Here is a 7223-nt window from a genome sequence, read left to right as displayed (position 1 = left end):
TGTGGGAAAACGGAAACTTCTCATGAGGCTGCATGTGATGAAGGCTAAAGTCAGGGTAGTGAGGGATGCTGGCAAAGTGCCCTAGCCATGAGGTTCAGTACTGCGTCAGCTCCCTGGGCCTCTGGCTGGCTCTGATCTTCTGGACCACAGAGCGCTCAGTGGCTGCTGCTCTTCAGGTGCCAATTTGAATTAAAAGAAACTCAGCAATAGCAAAGGGGAGTCCCTTTTGCGTATAAAGTACTTGCACTTGGTTCTGCAAGATTGTAGTGTGTTTGTGTGGGAGAAGCGGCCTACACAGTTGCAAATGGGAGGGGGAGGCTTTTTCATGTGGCTTACAGCCTACAGATGGCTCGTGGGTTTTTAAAGTTCCTTCATGGTACGTATTTCCTCTTAGTAGCACTGTCTAGTGATTGCCTGGAGTAGTTTTGATTGCTGCTTTTTTCCCCTCTGGCAATTCTAGTCTGGTTTCTTAAGAAATTGAAGCTTGTGTTGAGCATGTTCTAGCTTGCTCTCCTTCCTCCTCTGCACCCTTTCAACCCCAATATGAAATGTTTTTCATGAAAATTGAAAAAGAAGCTGAAGCCCTGTACTGAGTCATTTTTAGGTTTATGAAATTATATATCTGAACAGAGTACATTGGTTGAGATTAGTGTCCATGATGACAGAGGGGCTGCAATATGAATTGAACTGGAATATTAAACCAACAGAGAATCCACAGGAGACGGACAGGAAATTAGTCTCTGTAAGTTCCAAGGTTCATTGTGATATGTTACTGAGAACAAAAGTAAAAGTTTTACTATTTTTTTTTTTTAGTATTCATGTGACAGTGATTTCTGTGAAGAAACTGTGAGCTGGAAAAACATTGCTTCAAATCCCTGAATCTTCAGCAGTTAATTTTCTTTTGCTGGAGCTGTGGGAATTGAAATAATGATAAAAATACAGAGGAGAAAACTTACCAGAGCTGGGCACTTATTCTTAACTGTAATGACTAATAATTTGTACCTGCTCACTTTAAATGAAGTTTTGTTTGAAAGTATGTAGACCATGGATGAAACAGAATTGCAGAGAAATGTTCTGGTGTTTTTGCAGTAATTCAAAGGACTGGTTTGGATTATCTGATGCAGATTGCACTAAAGCCATGTCTTCCTCCAGGAATTCTGCATCAAAGGGGCTACAGAGCAGGTAACTCATGACCCTTCTGAGATATGATAGAGCCAGCCTACTTTTTTGCAGCATCCTAGGGACCACTACCTCATTTAATACTTCATTTCTATGATGTTTTAATAAAGGCCGAGAAGATAAGAAGGAGATGGAGTAAAATTGATTCCACCTTTTTTCTCCTCAGTTGAAGTTCGCCAGTATCAAGTAGAATGTGGAGTAAAACAAGCTTGAATCTCATGGAATGGAAGGTATTTGCATGACACTTGTAAGGAGCACATAAAGGAGAAAGGTTTCCTGGATTTGACACTTTAACTTGCTGTTAGCTTGGGTTTTGGCCCTTCTTTTTCTTTTCGTAAATAATCTTTAACATTGGGGCTAAAGTTCAGCACATTAGAACACTTATTTGCACGTGCTTGTGTGTGTGAACATACATGAAAGTATGTGAGTTCTTGTCATCTTTCTCTCCAGAAGGTAAGAACTGGTTGTTTTACCAGATGTACTGTAAAAGAGAAAATGAGGTGGCTCTTTAAGTAATTGCATTGTTTTTCCCCACAGATTGTTAGCTTACATCAAGATTTGTAGCATGCAGAAATGAAGACTCTGAAAAAATAAAAAGAAAATTAATACAACCTTTAGAACAAGTAAATAGGAGTAGTGACAGTGAAATTTGTCTGTGAGTTTTCCTAGGCTACCTTACGCTGTCTTGACAGAGAAAACACTTCTTTCTATAGGGAGAACAATGTAAAAATGATGCCATCTGCAGAAATAATCACTTTGAATTTTAGGATTCCAGTTTCTTGATTTTTCACAGCCAAGTGTAACTTGTGTGAAGTACTTGTCAGTTTAGGTTTGTCTTTTCTTTGGAGCCAGAGAAGTGAGAACAGGTAGTGTGTGCTAAGCAGGGAGAATCGATGCCTCTTCTCCCAGTATAAGGTTATCCTCTTCATAGTCTGCTCTTCTAGAGAATCAGGAGTGACAGAGTGGGTAAGGTGGCTGTGATGGCAATGTGGTTAATGTCTAGATTTTGATATTTTGATTAGAATAAAGATGGGTGTGACAGTTGCTAAGAGGCTAGCCTGGCCATGGTGGGGTGCAGGTTAACATTGTGTTCTGTCCGGGCTTCCCTATAAGAATACAGCAAGTCTCTCAGTCTTTATTTAAAAGTTTACCAAGGTTTGATTTCTGCGGGCAAATAGGATGCAGCAATCAGAGGAAGGAGGCTGCTGCACGTCCACATTTTATCCTGGTGTTGAGTTCGGGGTCAGGTGGGGCATTGTACCCTGACCTAGGAACTAAAAAGTGCTCCCTTAGCCACTGTTCTTTTTTTGTTGTAGCTGTGCCTCCTGGGAATGCAGCTCAAAGACTGCCCTGGTGCTACTTGAACCAGAGCAGGAAGTGGCACAAAATCAGAGCGGTTGTCTATCCCAGCCGCAGTCAGCAATGACTCTGCCTGTGCCAACTTCTGCTTTGAGTACTTTCTAGTACTCAGTTGGTATGCCCTCTGTGTAGGAGGTATAAAGGCTTCCTTGCCCATCCCATAATATGGAAAATAGTGCTGATTCCCCCACCCTTTAGACTTTAACATTAAAAGTTATTATACCTTACAAGTTTTGGAAATAGCTACTTACTGCAAAGCTTTCAAGGCAAATGAGTAATAGATTGCACAGCAAGTGGTCAAAGAAGAGAAAGCCTTTTCTCTCTCTGCACTGTTTTCCTTTTAGATATCCATACAGAAGCTGGTGTCTCAGATAAGGCGTGATCACTTGTGAATTTGTAGAATGCAGTGCATGGAAAAAAGTGTACTTACCTGTCCTAGTCATGGCTCTCCAAGAATAAAGGCCGTAGGAGGACTGACAAGGTGGCTAAAAATTTCTTTCCTGTGCTGTTTGGATAATTTCTCAGTCCTGGAGTTAAGTATGTGGCAGCATTCCTTCTTTGCTTGCTTGTTTGTGCTTGAGGGCTGCTGCTGCTGGCATTGCAGGGCTGAAGCAGAAAGTAGTAAGAACTGATGGCTGGTTTTAGTTTAAAAACAAAACAGGCAAGAAATTTTTCAGCTCTGCCAGCTCATTATATAACTGATTCTGTACCAGTATGCAAGCACAAAATATTAGTTCTTGATCCCTAGACAAAAAGAAATGTTTTTCTAAGATGGGGCACATTATCTGTGGAGGAAATCTTTCCACTGTATTTGAAGGAGCCTCGCTCCCTGGAAGTATTTTCTCAGTGAGTTATACTTAATTTGTATTAAAATTATTTGGTGTAAATTCTTACACTTTTGTTTTAAGCAAGGGCAGTCAGTCCACCTTTTAGCATACTGGGGCAAATTTCTCTCTCACGTTAACTCTGTACCTTTTGGTGGAACTTTGTACCAGGAGTGCATTTGGCACCTTTTCTTGGTTTCTTAACCGTCCACCTCAAGGATAGCACTGTTTAGTGTAAGCATTGTGCATTTGAAAATGAGATGGTCAGCACATCTATATGTGACTATTGCCTTGTTTGGATAGCCAAAATATTGCAAGCCTCTTGAACGGTGTTCAGTCTGTGACAGAACTGAAAGACGCATTAAGCCTTTTTTGTTTTGTTTTAATGCTTTGGAATCTTTGGAGTGCAGTCACATAGCTTCCATGCAGAACAGGGATGACTGCAGTTGTTTTCACATGGTGGTATTTCTTGCTCAGCTTGCCTGTAGTGTTAGTATTTAGGCAGAGATGTCTCTGAAGCCTGAAGTAAAAATAACACAGTTACTTAAAAGCCAAACCAACCAAATAAAAGCACCAACTTCAGATTATATGTTCTATACATAGAATTGGCCAGGGCTTGTTCTGTACAAAAGTCTGACATGTGGAAGTACCTTAGGTGAATCTGTTGGCATAGCAACTTAGACTGAGTGGAAGAGTGCCATCATAGTCAGAAAATAGTCCTATGTTGTGATATTATTGCATGCTACTGCCACTTCTCTGCATACAAGGTCCTCTGGGGTTCACATTAAACTCATAATGATTCGGTTCCAGTTTCTGAGAACATTTGGTCCCTGTAGCACATATACTGTAGCTTAATGTAGATTTTACAGTATCACAGTCACTCCCATAACAGCAGGATGGCACCTAACCTTGCAGTTACCATGCTGACAATGGGCAGAAGGTCCATCTTACCTCCAACACAGTCGTATGGTTCTTGCCTTCATCATCATCAACTGATAGTTTATTATTGCTTCTCTCAGGATTGTTCAAAGGCTGCAGAAGTTACTGGATGTGAAACCAGGCTGTTCCTTGCTATTTGGGATAAAGGGGGTAGGAGTATCTGTTCTCTGGGGGAGGGAAACAAGGGCATTACAGATACATACGAAGCACTTGTATACGGCAGCATTGAGACTCAAGTTTGTCTAATGAGGAAAACCAGAATATCAATGCCTTACACTTGGTCAATGCAGATGTGCTGTTATGAATTATTTTTTTAATGTAAGATTTTTGTCATCAACATCAATGGATAAGCGGTCATTGCTTTTGAGCCTTGTCTTTGGAGATCTATTTGTATCTATGCACCCATACCTGAGTAGTGCAACTCACTGCAGGTCAAAAGATTACAAACTCCAATGACTGTGGTGGGAGAACTCACAAAAGTTTATGGTTCTTCACTTGTGTATATTGTATTATACAGAGAAATTCAGTGAGTGTTAGAGTGCCATGGAAACAATCTTTGTAGTTCTCTGAATTCTCCAGCTCTGTAATGAACAGACACTGCAGGATTTCCACCACTGACCATCAGAGTGCTTTCTGTAGTCCAACTTCCTTATTTTTTGGTGGCTGGTTATTTTCTTCTTATTTATAGTTGTGATACAGTTGGAATCCCTGTTAATGTCTTCTGCAGAAAGAGGCAGAGAAGGTTGTATGTCAGGCAGAGAAGGTTATATGTGATGTATAAGGTCAGTCATGGGATTATCCTTCCTGAGTGCACAGAACTAAGATGAGGCAATTAGTAAGAGAAATAATAAACAACTTTGAGGTAGGGACAGAAAAAATGATGCAGAGAGGACTGGTTTGGCTCTTCCTGGGTTGATGCAGCCTTGTCTTCCTAAGGCTGAAAGCCAGGGCTCACAGGGATTTGCAGCCCTAAATTCTGGTCTCGGGGAGAGGGGAAAAGGAAGCAGTCCAAGGAATGCTGGCAAAAGCTGCCAAGCATGCAGCAGGGAAGGCCTGTGAGCAATAGTGCCTGTCTCTCCTAGTCAAAGATCTGGGTTTGCTGCACTAAGGGGACTTTCCAATCATCACTTGTGAGCTTTATAGAGCTGAGGGAAAGCATGAATGTTTTAAGACTCATTATACTGCTGCTTTGTGCTTCAGGGTTGACATAGCTATTAAGGCAATGCTCAATGCTTTGAATTCTGAAAGCCACAGCGCTTGTTTCAGATCTCAGAAAGAGGTTAGCATTTACAATGTGCCACGTCCTTATTTAATCAAAGCTTTACGTGGAGACTCTAGAAGAATAAGCTGTGCAACATAGCACATGCGTCAACATTTTACGTATCAAGTGAGGCAGGTGCTTTTAACCGAATGGAAACCAACCTCTGCTAGCATGTCAAAGACTTGTATTACAAAACTTAAAGCTTCATTGTACAGAAGTTCTGTTTGCATCTTTTATAGGAAGAATGTAATAAACAAGGTTTTCTGATACTCTGCTGGTCTGGAATCACTAAGGATCACTCTGCATCAGCAACACAGTCAACAGAGCCTCTCAGCTGAAGTCAGTGAAACCTCCCTAACTTACGTTGGTAGGGCATGGAGACTCTAGCAGTAGTATTTCTTTTTCAGATAGTCAAAGGGTAGGAGATACCAAAGCCTGTAGCAGCTGTGCTGAACGCAAAGCCTTGTGCAGACTCTAATGATCTAATGGAAGCCCTCTGCAGGATTGCAGCTGTAATAATCATGACTAATAACTTGCTCTTGGATCCTTTTACTCAGCAGTCTGAAAGTGCTAACTGCTACCTAAATATAGATGAAAATGTGACTCTGAAAGATTAAGTATATTTTTTTCAATCTTTCTTATGAAAACGAAAGCTGGACACCTTGTGAGAAAAGTCTCTTGTATAAAACCTTCAGATATGAGTGCTTTGTGGTTTCAGCTGGATTGACACATTGTCAGCATTTTCTGACATTGTAATGGATAAAAATAAATATATGCTTAAGCTTAGTGTGTTGTGTCCTGTTCTGAACAAAAATGAAAATACTAATTAGAAAAAGGTGTGTGAAGAACAAACTCGTCTGGAGATTAAATGCTGCTGATTGAATAATGCATCCAACTGTCACAGCAACAGTTTTTTAGTGACTTGAACTTCATGAATATTTACCAGAGTTGTCCTGGGTGAAAGAGATTCAAAGCACTCCTTTCAGAGAACTGCTAAAGTCTTGGGTCTCCTTTACTAGGAGCAAATATTTGCCATGTTAGCAAAGCACTTGTTGAGCAAAGGGAAATCGATGGGATTATTTTGCTTTACATGTGCAGAGTATCAATGCTGTCATCTGCGGTGGTATGGATACTCGACAAACACCGTGTGAATAATCTTCTATTTAGGAAGAACACATGGCCATCAAGCAACATTTCTGTATGCTTAAACCTCACCTTGCGAGGAAGGATATAACAGCTGGTGATAAATGCCATTTACACCTTCCCCATGATAAGCTCTTAATCAGTGCTCATCCTTTTTATCACTGCCACTGTCTGTGAAAGGGGTGCTGTGGTCCTGGGCAGCAGTGTTCAGTATCAGGATATGGAGCCTGCAAGACACAGTTGGTCTGGCTGTTCTCCCCTTCCTTTTAAAAGCAACTCACTCAATCTGCAGGCTCTTCCTTGACCACCCTCTGAACTGAATTTCAGCTGAATTGCTACAGGGCTTGCTAGGACATGAGGAGATTGCTGCCCTGTTTGGCATTAATATGAACATGAGTGTTTACCTCGGGAAAGTCATACTTCGAGCTAGCTGAGAATAATAGCTCTCCTGTGCCAGGATAGGCTGGATTTATTTATTATAACATTTCTTACATGCTGGAGGGCTAGGACATCGTGGG

This window comes from Leptosomus discolor, chromosome 2 (assembly GCF_034619465.1).
Source record: "Leptosomus discolor isolate bLepDis1 chromosome 2, bLepDis1.hap2, whole genome shotgun sequence".
NCBI classification, from domain to species: domain Eukaryota; kingdom Metazoa; phylum Chordata; class Aves; order Leptosomiformes; family Leptosomidae; genus Leptosomus; species Leptosomus discolor.
This window is presented reverse-complemented; position numbering follows the sequence as displayed.